This window comes from Jaculus jaculus, chromosome 7 (genome assembly GCF_020740685.1).
Source record: "Jaculus jaculus isolate mJacJac1 chromosome 7, mJacJac1.mat.Y.cur, whole genome shotgun sequence".
NCBI lineage: Eukaryota > Metazoa > Chordata > Mammalia > Rodentia > Dipodidae > Jaculus > Jaculus jaculus.
Genome location: NC_059108.1, coordinates 4,948,148 through 4,965,056, shown reverse-complemented (window position 1 = coordinate 4,965,056; position 16,909 = coordinate 4,948,148). Strand labels below are relative to the sequence as shown.

Genomic DNA, 16,909 nt, shown 5'->3' with positions numbered 1-16,909 from the left:
GGGACTGGTCTTGGAGGCGGGAAGCATTTGGCTTTTTAATTGCTATTAACAAGCAGGCTCTGTGTCCAAATACTCACACGAGAGGGATGGACGATCCCCTCCCGTCTCTGGACCTCGGGATTAGCCCAAGAATCCACCAGTGTTCAGGTAGCATGTGGATGTCCCCAGGTCTTTATCCACAGATGAAATCCAAGAATCAGAACCCTACAAATACGCCCATCTTCGCCCTCCTTCAACGGAGGCCCTGCTTTGACTAGCCCATCCCCTTTGGAAAAGGGAGGGTGCAGGTGTGTTCAAAATACATCTTACTCTGTCAAAATGAACTTGGTATTAGAAAGGCTGACAGATTTTTCCCTGACTTAAAGAAAACACACATGGTATGTCACACACACACACACGCATACACATACACACATACAGAGTGTCTGCTTTATCAAACCATGCATTCATAGCCAGTTTATTAACACAAGAGATTGCCACAGGAAAGACCATCACCTTAAGATCTGTAAGTGGAGCCTTACCTTACAAACCCTTAGGTCTTAAGAAACTGGCTGTGGGTTTCCCCGTGACACCTGGGCTGCTGTCTCCAGCTGCCTTGGGTGTAACCCATGACTCTCCACCTGGCCGGGAGGGTTCTTTCAATGCAGCTGCAGATGTTCTGCTGACGACGCTGCGTTCCAGCCTGCAGCTTTGCCCAAGACAACCTGATTCACCAGTGGTATTGGGCACAAGTGCCCACTGGACCCAGGGTGGTCACACAGAGAGAGGAAGCCTGGGTGTGAGGAAAGCCCACCTCCCACATCCCCCTGCGTCCCAGAAACAGAACTCTTCCATGCCTGGACCACAACCAATAATGAGAGGTCAGTAGAAATCCCAACCGGCCCTCAGCACACTTTTGGGGACACTAGAAAGTGCCGAGGACTGTGGCTCACACTGAATACTGAGGCCTTTCAAGGGAGACTATGGCACTTGAATTCGAATGGCTATCACTAAAGGTCAGTCCCTACAGCCAGATATTCTGATTTTTAGGGAAGAAACTGAAGACCTGAATTCTCTCAGAAAATTCCCTCATTTTTTTCAATGTTGAATTACATGTTTAAAAGAAATAAAAGAACACACTGGTGACCAAACATAACTACTTCATTTTGTTGTTGTTGTTTAGACATTATAATTATTTTTTTCTGGTGCTAAGGATGGAATCTAGGGCCTTGTGTAAGCTAAGCAAGTGCTCTACCACTAAGCCACACCCCCAGCTCCTCACTGGTGGATTTTAAGCAGGTACCCTAATGCTGAGCCACGCCCCCAGCCCCTCACTGGTGGTTTTAAGCAGGTACCCTAATGCTGAGCCACGCCCCCAGCCCCTCACTGGGGGATTTTAAGCAGGTATCCTAATGCTGAGCCACAACCCCAGCCCCTCACTGGGGGATTTTAAGCAGGTACCCTAATGCTGAGCCACACCCCCAGCCCCTCACTGGTGGGTTTTAAGCAGGTACCCTAATGCTGAGCCACGCCCCCAGCCCCTCACTGGGGGATTTTAAGCAGGTACCCTAATGCTGAGCCACACCCCTAGCCCCTCACTGGTGGGTTTTAAGCAGGTACCCTAATGCTGAGCCACGCCCCCAGACCCTCACTGGGGGATTTTAAGCAGGTACCCTAATGCTGAGCCACACCCCCAGCCCCTAGGTTTTAAGCAGGTATTCTCATGCTGAACTAGATCTCCAGCCCCTCACTGAGTTAAATTCCCCAGCATTACAGTTTATTAACATGTATTAGCTATACAAAATAATTGATTTTACTATGAGATTTTCAAATATAAACACTTTTAATGACCAAATTCAGTAGAGATTTCCCACCCCCACCAATTTATGACCTCGGTTCTATACCTTTGATGAAAAGAGGCATTTTTACTTTTAAACATATTTTGTTTATTTATTTGAAAGAGAGAGAGAGAGAGAATGGGCATGCCAGAGCCTCCAGCCACTACAAATGAACTCCAGATGCATGCACCCCCTTGTGCATCTGGTTTACATGGGTCCTGGAGAGTCAAACCAGGATTTTTGGCTTTACAGGCCAATGCCTTAACCACTATGCAATCTCCCCAGCCCGAAGCATTTTTATTGTTAGGTTGTTATGAAGGACACATCATAATTTCAAGGGCAGACTTCACTCCCTCCTATCAGAGGGGTCTACGACAGTCAGAAAGCCTCTGGACTGGCCGTCCCTGAGTTCTGCCCTCCCTTACTTAACTGCTTCCAACAGCCTCCCCTTACACTGGCCACTGGCTCCCCATCCTTGGACATGTGTCTGCTTTGGTTTGACTTGGTTAACTCTGTGTTGGGTTAGGTTGGATTGTTGAAGACAACCCTCCTGCCTCAGCTTCCCAAATGCTTGGGTTACAGACCAGCACCACCATGTCTGACCCCTGACCTTGGAGGTCTTGTGGCTTTGGCCTCAGAGCCCATGTTGCTTTCAGGTGCTGGGACCAGTCCTGGATCACTTGCGCTTTTCTTTCTAATTTCTGGACTTTTAGAGACACTGCATAAACGTCTAAAAGCTGAGAACCCAGGACGGACACACCGGTGCGCTGGCCCCAGCCTTCCCACTCCTCGCTGCTCTAGTCCCCGGGCTTACGCTCCTTTCCCCACAGCCACTCTGCCAGCAGAGCCCAGGCCAGCCCCCTTTCTAACTTGACAGCCCCTGGCTGGCCCAGTCCACCGACACCAATCAGAGAGTGCAAGATAGGTTTGCTACTGCAGGGGGCCTTCAAACTGCCTTATGCCAATGCCCTTCAGTGAGAGTGAGGAGGCAAGACTGAAAATGCCATGCCAGGGTCCCTAACAAATGCCTTCCCCTAACGACCAATGCCTACTACTGGTACTGGCTTGTTTATGGCCCTGGCTTGTCCTTGTCCTGGCTCTAGGTTCCAGTCTGGCTCAGAGAGTGTGGCCGGGTGAGTGTGGCTGGGCTCATGGGAAATAGAGCAGACATCATGACCAAGTCATAGACGCAGGGAGCCTCCATCTGGGCTCATGGGAATAGAGCTGACATCATGACCAAGTCATAGATGCAGGGAGCCTCCATCTGGGCTCATGGGAATAGAGCTGACATCATGACCAAGTCATAGACGCAGGGAGCCTCCATCTGGGCTCATGGGAATAGAGCTGACATCATGACCAAGTCATAGATGCAGGGAGCCTCCATCTGGGCTCACGGGAATAGAGTTTATTCCACTTGCCCCACAGATGCTGCGGGAATTAGATTTGCCATTCAGGATGTCAAATCACCCTGTCAATACCAAGGACGAGACTCTAAAAGTTTCTGTGACGGTGGGAGATGACGCAGAGTGACAAGTGTAAACCCAAGTCTTAAAATGCCCACTGCAGGACAACAACATGCTGATGTACGCCCCTTTGACACAAAATGGTGGAGACACTCAAAGAGCTTCATCCGTCATAGTTTCAAGATATACGTGCTGGGTCTGGGGCGACACCATGAGACGCCGGTGTTTAGCACCTGACCCCAATGAGTGTCTAGTTTACTTGCAAAACAGGGGTATCTGATAGTGAGAGAAAGGGGCAGGGAGGCCCAGACACCTGAAAAGTCAAGTCCCTCACGATCAAGGTCAATGAGTGGCTTTTCTTCCCCAGCCCTGGGAAACAGCCTTCACCAAAGCACACACCAGAACCAAGACAGACGAGGTTTGACTTAAGTCCAATCACCTACTTTGTCTGTTAGTGTGCATTTGTAATGGGTTTCACGATATTTCCATAGATGTCCATCACGCCCTTGGATCATCCTCCCCCACCTCCATTTCCTGTTGTCATCCCCCCATCTCTCCTGCTTGCCCTTCCTCTTCCCACATAGTCTGACTTCTATTTCTTGCTTTAAAAAAAAAAATTCTCAAGTCCACAAATGAGAAAAAAAAAAAAACATGTGATATTTGTCTTTCTGAATCAAGCTTATTTCACTTAACATGGTGATTGCTGGCTCTGTCCATTTTTCTGCAACCATTTTGCTCTTCTGAGTGGCCAAAAGAAATTGCTGCGTGCTGATTCCACATTTTCCTTATCCAGTCATCTGTTGATGGACACCTACACGCATTCCGTTGTGAACTATGCAACAACGCACACGGATATGCAGTTTACTCTGTGGCATGCTTAGAATCCTTTGGATATATACCCAAGAGTGCTGTAGCTGCTTCCCGTGATATTTTTAGCTTTTGGAGGAAGTTCCATAGAGATCTCCACAGTGGCTGCACCAGTTTACATTGTCATCCACGGTGACTGCCCTGCCCCCACCTCCCCATCCTCCCAGCCTTGCTTTTCTTGATGATAGCCAGTCTGAGTGCGTGAGATGAAATTTTAGTACACCTTTATTTGCATTTCCCTGATTTCCCTGACAACTAAGGACAACCACTTCCACTTCTTTTTTAATATTTTATTTTATTTTTATTTTTTATTTACTTATTTGAAAGTGACAGAGAGAGAAAAGACAGATAGACAGAGAGAGAGAGACAGAGAGAATGGGCGTGCCAGGGCCTCCAGCCACTGGAAACGAACTCCAGATGTGTGCACCCCCTTGTGCATCTGGCTAATGTGGGTCCTGGGGAATCAAGACTTTAACCAGGGTCCTTAGGCTTCACAGGCAAGCGCTTAACCACTAAGCCATCTCTCCAGCCCTCCACTTCTTTTTGATAACTGTCTTGTTAACTCACATATGCTTTGGTTGATTGGATCATTTGGTCCTTTAGTGTTTTTTTTTTTAATTTTTATTTTTGAGTTCTTTATATATTTTATATATGTTATATATTTATATATTCTGGACGTTAATCCCCTGTCAGATGAATAACTGGCAAGGATTTTCTCCCATTCCATAGGTGGTCTCTTTGCTCTGCTAAATAGAGTACTTGTAATGCAGATGCCATTTGGATCCCTTGAAATTAAGCACTCTCTTTTTCCAAGTCAGGGGAGAAGTGTAAGTTTGAGGCCTGCCTTGCTTGATGTGGGATTGTTGCCCCAGGCTGCATCTACTGCCAGAGAATCCTGTCACCAGTAGAATGAGATGGCATTTGAGAAAGGGTCCTATAAACGATCACTTTTATTCCAGCATTATCTTCATCAACGTTACTTAATCTCCAAGTATTAAAATGAAAACAGAGTGGCTGTGGTTTAGAAAGTCTGTGAATCAGAGAGCTTGGGTTTAACAACTTAGGAAATCGTTTTTTTTTTTTTAATGTCACAAATTTGAGTGAGTTCAGGCAATGTTTATCAATGGCATTTTTTCACTCTGCATGTATTCATGATTTAGCTGCAAGAATTCATTATGTGAAATTAAGAAAATGTCTATCTTGCTATTGATGATACCAAATTGGAACCACTGATGTGACTTTAATATTTCCAAATTACCACTCCTGCTAGGCCATGATCCCGCAAGGAACTTGAATAACCGTGTTTTCCTTGAAGAAGGAGAAGACGCCTTTTCCTTGCTTTGGAAGAGCCCAGTTCCTGGCTCACTCTCTCTGAATACCATTTGCAGTTTTCATAATCAATATGTGGTCTCACAATGAGGAAATGAAGAATGGGAGGGGGTGATGTGACTTACAGATATACTCACAGCAAGTCCATCGCCAGCCTGAGGCTAGAATGTCAACGCAGGGTTCACATTCTGTTCTCACAGAGGAGAGAAACACCTCCATTGACGTGTGAATAGTTCAAGTTCACTTGGGCAAGGTCAGACATCCCCAGACCTAAAGTCAGAGCCTGTCTGTGATTCCTGAATTCCTCCCGCCCTTCACCCTACATCTGGGTGTCGTTGGAGGGGAGCCATCGTAGATCAGAGGCATGCCTGGACAGCTACCAGGCGAGAAGGGTAAATATACCCAGAATGTTCTAGAGCAAACACCAAACAAACCTCAAATGGCAGAACCACTTTCCAGAGTACAGCTATTTAGAGGGTACACACGTGGTGATGTCTAGAACATTCCAGAGGAAAGCAGATCCTAGTGTAAATTAAACGGGGACTCCCCAGAGATAAGGGTCACAGCACATTAGCTCTGTACTTGGCAATGCATTTTAGACCAGCTTTGACAAAGACAGTGCAAACAGGGTGATTCTCATTTCCAAGCAGCTGTTGGTCACCTTGGCCACCTCAGAAGGCCTGTCTTCTCAGAGAATCCCCACATCCAAAGCACTGTGTCACTTTGTCACATCAGGCCCACCTGAGCTTCACGAGAGAAGACATGATCTAGGGGTTCTGGATGAGCCCCCTTCTACTGCTGAGTCAGAAATGACCCTGGAGTCAGAAATTCCCTTTCCACAGCTGACACTGGATAAACCCTCCCTTAGGCCTCAGTCGTCTTGGCCATAAAATGGGATTAAAATTATCCCATTCCTATCTTTCTCATAAAGTGGGGTTGAAGGCTCCAAAGAGACAAGGCAAGTGGAAGCCTAAGGCATGCCCAGGCAGAGCAGTCCTACTGAGGTGCGGGTCCTGGGGACCTGCAGACGCATGGGCTCTGTCCCCTTTTGCATCATCATTGGCACTTGTTTAAAAATAAAGTTAAGGGCTGGAGAGATGGCTTAGTGGCTAAGGCACTTGCCTGCAAAGCCTAACAACCCAGGCTCAATTCTCCAGGTCCCATGTAAGCCAGATGCACAATGTGACTCATGCATCTGGAGTTCATTTGCAGTGGCTAGAGGCCCTGGTGCACCCATTCCCTCTCTCTCTCTCTGCTTCCCTTTCTCTCTCTCTCCCTCTACCTCTAATAAATAAATATAAATTTTTTTAATAAAAAGAAAGTTAGGAATATTTGCAACATGGAGTGTCCCCTGTATTGTGTTTCTATAGGAACTGTATAACCAGCTTTAATAATTAATAATAATAATAATAGTTATTATTGTTAAGGAACTCTGCCAAGTGAAGGGCTGAGGGTGTGGCTTGGCCTTAGAACATTTGCCCAGAATCCACCAGAGAGGGATTACAGTATGACTCATTTATAAAAACAACGACCTAGAAAGCAAGCTAAAGGCCCTAGGTTCAATCCACTATACCAAAAAAAAATAACACACACACACCTTTGAGCTGAGTATGGTGCTGCACAACTACAGAGTTAATACTGAAAAGGCAGACAGGAGGATCACAAGTTGGAGATTCAAGTTGGTTAAGTAGTGAGACCACCTCTTAAAGAAAATAAAACACAGGCTGGAGAGATGGCTTAGCGGTTAAGCGCTTGCCTGTGAAGCCTAAGGACCCCAGTTCGAGGCTCGATTCTCCAGGACCCACGTAAGCCAGATGCACAAGGGGGCGCATGTGTCTGGAGTTCGTTTGCAGTGGCCAGAGGCCCTGGCGCACCTATTCCCCCCCTCTATCTCTCATAAATAAATAAATAAATAAAATGCCAGAACACTGTCCCGTCTCTCTGTACCACAGCTCACGTGTGCAGGCACCCGCACAGCACGCCGGACACACTTTCACAGCGCGACAGTCGTCCTGACTCTCACAACGTAGTCCCACCTAAGACCATATCTGCCACCTGCCACCGCACAGATTTTCCTTCCCTCTATCCTTCCCCACTGGGAAAAGACAGCCCAGCATCTCTGGTGGAGAAAGACCCACAGCTGTCTGCTCCTTTCGTTTTCTTTCAAGGATCTGCAGGTGCAGGTCTAAGACAGAGACGGCTTCTGGCACACGCTGGGTTTTGTGGAACATGCCCCCAGGCCGAGTCCAGAGAATCAGAACTTCTATCAGATGAGTCCCTGTCACAGGTTTCAAAGCATCTTTAAAACCTTATCTCCAGTCATTAGGAATGAACACACTGACCCTAAAAACTATTAAGACAGCCGGGCGTGGTGGCGCACGCCTTTAATCCCAGCACTTGGGAGGCAGAGGTAGGAGGATCACCACAAGTTTGAGGCCACCCTGAGATTACAGAGTGAATTCCAGGTCATCTTGGGCTAGAGTGAGACCCTACCTTGAAAAACCAAATTTTATATATATATATATATATATATATATATATATATATATATATATTAAGACAACAATCTACCTTAGCCACAGTCCCTCAACCTGGCTGGCCCGGATATAATCCTTGCCTAGGAAGTGGTGTTCAGACACTGATGGCCCCACACCGTGCAGACAGGCTGCGTACAGCCCTGCCCCAAGCTTGACATCCTGCCTCCCATGCACATGCTCAGTGGCATAAGGGGGACGGCGATGAGCTGCTTTATAGAAATGAAAATGCAATTGTCCAACCAATAAAAGGCACTCCTGTATGCAATCGCAGTAATAGATTTTTTAATCCTCTGTGCTGACACACTGTTATGTGTTCATGGTTATTATCTGTCCACTTCCCAACCTTAAGAGGTTAGATTGTTTAAAGATTTGTTAGCTATGAACTGCTTAAAGAAGGCCAAGTATAAACTCCCAGCTAATTGAAAAATAGCATTTTATCAGATTCTCCTCTGATATTATATTGTAATGGTCGTACTTAGAGTACCCTCAATACTTCAATAAGTGGCGAAATTAAAAAAATAACATCTTCAGGGCTTTTCAGAAAATGTGGCTGTTACCAATTTATACTGCTTTTTTAACCATTATTTTCTTATATTTCCCACAATGCCTCGGATCAGAAGCAAACAGAAGCTGAGTGATTACCTCAAAGTGTGCTAGATGAACTGGAAAAAGTCTATTCAAACAAAGCTCATTAGTTCTGATACCTCCAGGGCTATGACAAATTAAGCTGCTGGTGTGTGTGCTCGCAGACAAAAGGGGGAAGCCGAAAACTGGGGCTGAGCTAGGCACTGTGTCAATAAATTCCCCTGGAAAAGGTAAAAATTACAATTGGAGCTAAAATGGAATCCCTTTAAGGAGCGTGTACAAAATAGATCATCCCTTCTTTCTTAAGTACATTTGTGAGCCCGCCTGCAATGAATTATTGCAGTCGGGAAGTGGCCACTCCGCAGGGGCCGGCTGCCTGGCCAGGTGCACACCTAGGAGGCGCTGGCTAACTCCATGCCTCACTCCTTTGCAAAGACTTGGCCCTGCCCAGAGGAAAGTGACCTCAAACCCAACAACCAAGAGCGCACGCTGCCAAAACTAGGAAACCCGAGGCTCTGAATATGTCGACCAGGCCCCTGGTGAGAGGAGACGCTACTCCCAAAAGTCAGGCCAGCAGCCTCGTGGCATTTTTGGAAGGGGACCCCATGACTTTAAGAAAGCCTTGTTTTCTCAGCGCACTGTAACCCAAGGCTTCCCTTCCTCCGGTTTGTGAGTCCATTTCTAAAGGCAGCTTGAGTATTCTCAAAAGTGGTTGTAACAGGGCTGGAGAGATGGCTCAGCGGTTAAGCGCTTGCCTGTGAAGCCTAAGGACCTCAGTTCGAGGCTCGATTCCCCAGGACGCACTTTAGCCAGATGCACAAGGGGGCGCACGCGTCTGGAGTTCGCTTGCAGTGGCTGGAGGCCCTGGCGCGCCCATTCTCTCTCTCTTCTCTCCCTATCTGCCTCTTTCTCTGTCTGTCACTATCAAATAAAAATAAAACAAGAAAAAATTTAAAAAAAAAAAGTGGTTGTAACAAATCTGACCTTACATACCCTATAAATATTTGATAACTAAATGATTGAGGAGTGAGAGAATGAGGCCCTCAGGTAGGGTGATGTGAGGAGTTCGTAGTTGATCTTGACCGTGAACTTCAATAGATTGGGAGACACCCACAACACTTCTGCATGTGTCTGGGAGGGTCTCTCCAGATATGATTGGCATGGAGGACAGCAATCAAGGAGGGCAGACCTATCCCATATAGACCACACTGTCCAGTGGGCTGGAGGGCCAAACAAAACAAACGCGGGGAAGCCGGTGAGCTCAGACGCCCTCCCTCTGCTCTCTCTACTTCCTGTCCACCATGAGCTAAGACGCTCTGATCTGCCATGCACTCCCTAGCAGGACGGTTCTGCCTCACCTCAGGTGACGAGCATGCCCACTGTGGACTGAAACCGTGAGCCAAGATAAATCCTCAAGTCCTTGTAAGCTGTTTTCTCAGGAAGGTCACAGTGACGAAAAACTAACTGATGAGGGAGTTGAGATGTCAGGACTGGAACTTGGCTGTCACCGTCCCTGGATTCCTAGAATACAGGATGGCCGCATGTCCCCCCCGCAACCACTCATCCGTGGGACCTCACAGTACTTCCTGGCCGCACTGGCCACATCCAATGCCAAATAAAATCACAGCTCAGCCATTTCCAGAGTGGCAAAAGAAGGGAGCCCTTGGAGAGCACCTAGCCCATCTCTGGGGGGCGGGGGAGGGGTGGCAAGTGTTACCTTTTCATAGAGTCTAAAATATTTGTCTGAAACCTGGATATTTTCCACAAAGGTTCAAATTCTCAGCTCCAGTGGGAATGTGAAAGCAATCAAATGGGACCAGGCCTGTCACATGGAACAAGTGTCCCGAACAGAACTGTAGGTTTCCATCAAACAAGCATGCCTATCCCCACCGCCAGGGGTCCCTCCCAGCCCACAGCACCCGCACGTGCCAGCAACCTAGACCCCAAAGGCAGCTGAGCTCACAGCCTCTGGGGTAGTTGACAGTTGGTCTGGTAGACACTGGGTGAAGCAAGATCCTGAAAGGAGGGGCTTGCTGGGGAGGTGGGAGTTCGTGGCAGCTCCAGGACCAGAAACCACTTTCTCAGTGCCCTGATCACTCACACTGGCTCCAACAGAGTGCAGTCTTCTCTCCTATGGCTGCACATGTACTTTCTGCTCATATTTCCCTCGGCCATGTACCTGACCAAGCTACACACCAGACTCTAGGATAGATCCAGCGATTTTTCTGAGAGAGAGAGAGAATGGGCACACCAGGGTCTTTCAGCCACTGTGAATGAACCCCGACATGGACACCCCCGTGTGTGCATGTGCGACGTGGTGAGCTTACATCACTGTACATCTGGCTTATGTGGGCCCTGGAGATTCGAACAGGAGTTCTTAGGCTTCACAGGCGAGCACCTTAACTGCTAAGCCATCTCTCCAGCTCTAAGCCTTGTAACATAATTTCATTTGCAGGAGCAATTTGAAGGCAGGAAGGATGCTGTTGTTTCCACTCACAGTGCTCGACGCTCAGTGTGCCTCAGCGAAGCCACGTCTGCCTTTCCCAGGGGAGAATCTGTCATGCTCTGCGTCCGTCGCCTTGACGGACAATCTTGAAGTGACCACACCCAAGATCACTATGACCCACTTCTCCTTCAACATTTGACTACCCTCCACCCTGGGCCACCTGTCTAACACATGCCTCCATGCGGCGGCGTTCCGTAGATCCACTTCAGTCACTGATAAAACGGCCACGTGGTCCCATGAGGGTCATCCCATCTGGGTAGGCAGGAAGTCACTTCCTTATTTCTGAACTTTCCACCTCACTGACACTTTACGTAATTTCCGGAACCACAGTTACGGTGGCAGGCCAGGGTTCTCAAGCAGAGGCGTGCTGTCACCTGAACACGGGCTTGAGGCTGTTCCTCCCAGTCCCTTGTGTCAGCATGGCCCCCGGTTGGAGAGAACGTGGTCATGTCGTCTGAGGACCACTGGAAGGCAAGGGGCAGGGATTGCAGGTGCTCACAGAAAGAAACACATGTTCTGTGAAGCCTGGACCTTGGGACACACAGAGAGAGGAGGAGAGAGGGAGAGAGAGAGAGAAACCTGGCCACCTTCCACTGTTCAGACAGCTCTGGGAAAGGCATCTGCTGCTATAGAAAACTTACAAGGATGAGGATGGCACCCAAGCTTTCACTTTTATCTTTCTAAAGTTGAGAAATAGGTGGGAACAAAATGAGGAATCCTGTGAAATCTGGGTGCTCCCATCCCTCCTCCCCATCAAAACAGATCTGAGGAAAAACAGAGGCTGGGAGGCATTGTAGCATGAATGTAAAAATGTCCCCTCAAGCTCATGTGTTTGACCAGTTGGTCCTGGGTTGGTGCTCTGGCGGTGGGGGATGGGTACAGAATCTTCTAGAGATAGCTAACAGATGCAGGGCTACAGAGGTGGGACTAGAGTGTTATAGCCCAGTGCTGGTTTCAGCCTCCCTCTCTCTCTCTCTCTCTCTCTCTCTCTCTCTCTCTCTCTCTCTCTCTCTCTCTCCCTCTCTGCTTCCTTACCTGACAAGATGTTAAGGAGTCATGCTGAAGGTTCCCACCACCCCAGATGGAACTTAGTGACCATGATACCCCCACCATGGAATTCTGAGCTATAATAAATCCTTCTTCCCCTACACTGTTTCTGTCAGGTATTTTGTCCTAGAAATGAGAAAAGGAACTGATGCAAGAGTGGAGAGCATTACAGAACACAGACCAGTATGGGTGCCTGAAAAGGTCTGAGACTCATCCTGTCCCAGGCTTAGCAGGACCCAATATCCCACATAATTTCCTGCACCACCACACTGAGCAACATGCATAGAAAAGAAGTGATCTCTGGGGGGCCGAAATGGCCAGATCCTAGTCACATCCATCCAGTCCCCAGGGGTTGAAGAGCAGCTCAGAATAGGCCCCAGCTCAGCCCCTGGCACAGCTGAGAGAAAGTCACAGTCTGCCCTGAGGCACTGTTAGCCAGGAGAGAAAGGACCCAGGCTCAGAGCATCCACTCTCAGGGTGGAGAGCCAGCAGGCACAGACATCGTGGACCAGCAGGAAGTGGCTGGGAAGCCACACTGAAGTACACTTGGCTGATCTCAATGCATAGGTTTCAGCCAATCCCTCCACCTCAAAGAGAAGGAGGCAGGAGAACCCACTAATCCAATGGAGGAACCCCAAATCAACTGTGTTTGCCCAGAACTGAGTAGAGTGAGTTCCTACCACTGGGCACATAGGGTTCTGAAATAGACATCTGGTCAGTTTGTAAAGAAATTTTCAATAGTACGTCTGACTCTGAGGTGACCATTCATAGTATATTGGACCACATAGTATATTGGACAGCGTGCATTCCAGAAATCCCAAGAGAGATTAGGGAAAGAAGAACGGGTCCCAATACCACCTAAAGATTCCTGGGCAGGTGAAGGCCAATATGGAGGGGAGAGGGCAGCTCAAAGGCATGGCAGCAGTGAGACAGTGAAAGTTACTTTCTGTTTATCCACAGGGGATTCTAACAGCAGCCAGCAGCCAGCAACGCCCCGACAGGGTTCTGGTCATCAGCTGAGGCCACATTTGAAACACCCCAGCGGTCAATGCCATCTGAAAAGAGAAGCTTTTCTAAACAAAAGTGAGGCTAACACTAATATATGGACATAAACGTAAATGTTTAGAGGGCAGTTTGGTGGTTATAATATATCCATTTATCCAGACAACAGTAGTAGTTTCCCCTTAAGGTTTATAAACTCCTCAGCCACAGACCTTTGGTTAGGTTTTCAGTACCAGGCATGAATTCCCTTCCATGGAGTGGGCCTCAAATCTAATCAAGGAATAACTGGTTTCTCCTAAAACAGACATGCCACCATTAAAACAGCTGGTATGTCTGGCCAGGCTGGCCAGTCATAAAGCTTGCAGGGTCCACTGTTGATTAAGGTAAGATCTGTTGATTAAGATGATAAGATCAATGATAACTTTATTCCTCCCAAAGTCTGCATAGCTCTTTCCAACTAGTTAATAGGGAGGAGGGTTCAACTCAGCTCCAGCTTGATTGCTTAGTGACCTGCAACCCAACCATCTGAAGTCTTCAGCAGTAGGTTCTTGCCATCTACTTCTGGGACTGTGGTCACTTGATTCAGGTGTCCCCCATAATCTTAGGCATTCTGAATGATAGGTTCCCAGCTGATGGAGATTTGGGAATTAATGCCTCCTGGAGGCAGTGTATTTTGAGGGACAGACCTCTTTTTGAGGTATTATAGCCAGTTTCCCCTTGCCAGTGTTGGGCACACACTCCTGTTGCTATTGTCCACCTTTTGTTGGCAAAGTGGTGATGTCTACCCTCTGCTCATTCCATTTTTTTCCCTGCCATCATGGAGCTTCCTCTAGAGTCCATAAGCCAAAATAAACCTTTTTTTCCTCACAAGCAGCTCTTGGTCAGGTGATTTCTGCCAGCAATGTGAACCTGACTGCAACAGTAAAGTTTTTACCAGGAGTGGGGTAATTTACTGCTAGACACCTGACTGTGTGGCTTTGGCCTTTTGGAGCTGATTTTTTCAAGAGGAATGTGGAAGTATTTGAAACCTTGGCCTAAGAGACACATTGCAGTGCTGTAAGTACAGCTTGATGGACTATTCTAGCCAGAATTGAAAGACTTGAATGCAGTAAGAACTATGGACTATGAGGTTTGGCTCATGAGAGTAAGAAAGAACTTTGCTTGGACTGGGCTAGAAGTGGTTTGTGTTAGAAGCTTGCTGTCATGCCCATGTCCTGGGAATTTGTACAGAATTGCATTGCATAAAAATAGGCTGGTGTGAGCAGAGAGCTACAGCACAAAAATGAAATCTTTAGGCTGAAACTTCTGCCTGTTCAGCTGCAATTATATGAGAGATTACAACCTTTGAGATTGGGCCAGCTGAGCTTCACTGGGGCAACAAGAAGAATGTATACTTTTTTGAAGGGGCCTGTGTGCTCAAGAAGTCTCCTGTTCTTCAAAGTCTGCTTTTTCCCTCGTGGATTAACAAATTGGCACCCTACCTGGTATTGTGGAGTGTAATAAATGCAGGAAAGAGAGGGTCATTGGATATGCAACATGGTCTTGTGTTTTGGAAACAGCCATGGGCAATGTGAAGCAGGTTTGCTAGATGACTGCATGGAGACCCCATGGAGCCATGAGGATGAACCATGGGTTGCAGTGGAGATGCCAGGACTACAAGATGACTGCTAAGGAAAGCTGCCAGTCCTGGATGTTTTCCAGGACTGTGAGTAGCCTAGTTGGAGGGATAGAATTGGAACTCCAGAGAGTTGTTGCTGGTTAGAATTATCAGACTTGGAGATTTGGCACTGACTAGAGTTGTTGGACTTAGAGCTACAGAGTTTGATGTTTACCATATTTAAATCTTGTATTGGTTTAATGTTTCTTTTCTATGCCCAACGCCATTGTATTTATTCATGTCATTATGGGTTTGGGGAGGAATTTTTTGGTATTGTGGTTCAGTTAAAAGAGCTTGGACTATGGGAATGTTTGAACATCATTAAAATTGATAAAAAAAACTATAGGGACCTTTAAAGTTGGACTAAATGCATTGTATTTTTTAAAATTTTGTGTTTATTTTTATTTATTTATTGAGAGCAACAGACAGACAGATAGAGAAAGAAGCAAAGAGAGTGAGAAAGAATGGGCACACCAGGCCCTACATCCACTGCAAATGAACTCCAGATGCATGCACCACCTTGAGCATCTGGCTTACATGGGTCCTGGGGAATCAAGCCTTGAACCAGGGTCCTTAGGCTTCACAGGCAAGTGATTAATCGCTAAACCATCTCTCCATCCCTGAATGCAATATATTTTATATCATGTACGGTTATCAGTTTATGGAGTGTCAGGGGTGGAATGTGATTTTTTTTGTTGTTTTTGTTGTTGTTTTGCTTTGCTTTTTTGAGGTAGGGTCTCACTTTGGTCCAGGCTGACCTGGAATTCATTATGTACTCTCAGTGTGGCCTTGAACTCACAGCAATCCTCCAACCTCTGCCTCCCGAGTGCTGGAATTAAAGGTGTGTGCCACCACGCCCTGCCCAAATGTGATGGTTTGATTCAGGTGTCCCTCATAAACTCACGTGCTCTGAATGCTGGATTCCCAGCTGATGGAGATTTGGGGCTTAATACCTCCTGGAGGCAGTGTATTGTTGGGGCAAGTTTATCGGTATTATAGCCAGTTTTCCCTTGCCAGTGTTTGACACACTCTCCTGTTGCTATTGCCCACCTTCTGTTGGCCAGGGGATGATGTCCACCCTATGCTCATGCCATTGCTTTCCCCTGCCATCACAAGCCTTCCCTAGATTTCATAAACCAAAATAAACCTTTCTTCCCACATGCTGCTCTTGGTCAGGTAATTTCTTCTACCAATACGAAGCTGACTGCAATAGGAATACACACTTCAAAAAAAAAAAAAAGAAAAACAATACTTACCTGGCAGGGGAGATACCATGATCACGAAGGTGGTTTTCCTAGGACGAGGCTTATCCATTGCACTCCAGATGTGCTGACCCCTGCGATTTCCCCAAATGTGGGAAACTCGACTGCATAATTTGTGGTAGTGGGGGACTGCATTCACGCTCTCCCCTGAAAAAAAAAGAAAAGAAAAGAAAAACAGTTTTGTTAAGTTACTCAGGCTGGCCTTGAGCGTGTTACATAGCCTGGAACATCCTCCCTCCTCGGCATCCTGAGGGGATTACAGGCCTGTGGCACCAGACCTATTAGGTCAGATTCTCAAAATAGGACTTTTAGAGCTCAGTAGCAGGGTCAGATGTGGCTATCCCAGGCCACTGGGAAATGTCTTTACACATGCTTGGGGCTAAGACACAGAGAGGCTTTGCACCAACAAGGTGGTCTGAGGTCACCTGTGCTGGGGATGTACAGGGGTGGCAGCAATGGGCGAGGTGAAAGTAGAAGATCCCCCGTGCCCGTGTGGAAAGCATGCCCCCTTGTCATTCTGCATGTCTCTGAATCTTTGGGATCCTCTAACCACCCTCAGCAAGTCTCCAGGAGGAATGCTCACTCAACAGACACTGGCAGAGTGCTTCTTGCAGGCCAGGCCCTGGTGGCAAAGCCACAGCATGGGTTGGGACTGGCAAAACCCCCACATTCCATGAGCCGACAGTCCAATGGGGGACGGAGACAAAGCTTCCTTGACATCCATGCTGGAGAAGCACAACCTCGTGATATGGCACAGTGGCAGCAAGAGCCTCGGGAGCTATGCCATCAGAGAGCAGAAACATAAACGACAAGAGCACCTCATGCAGAGAGGAACTC

General features: G+C 47.4%; 1 non-coding gene across 1 annotated transcript; it reads left to right on the top strand.

Moving 5' to 3' along the window:
- The first annotated feature begins 16,058 nt into the window (after positions 1-16,058).
- LOC123462630 lies at positions 16,059-16,222 on the top strand. The gene has a single exon (XR_006638416.1). It is a non-coding gene; the product is annotated as a U1 spliceosomal RNA (small nuclear RNA).
- Positions 16,223-16,909: the final 687 nt, after the last annotated feature.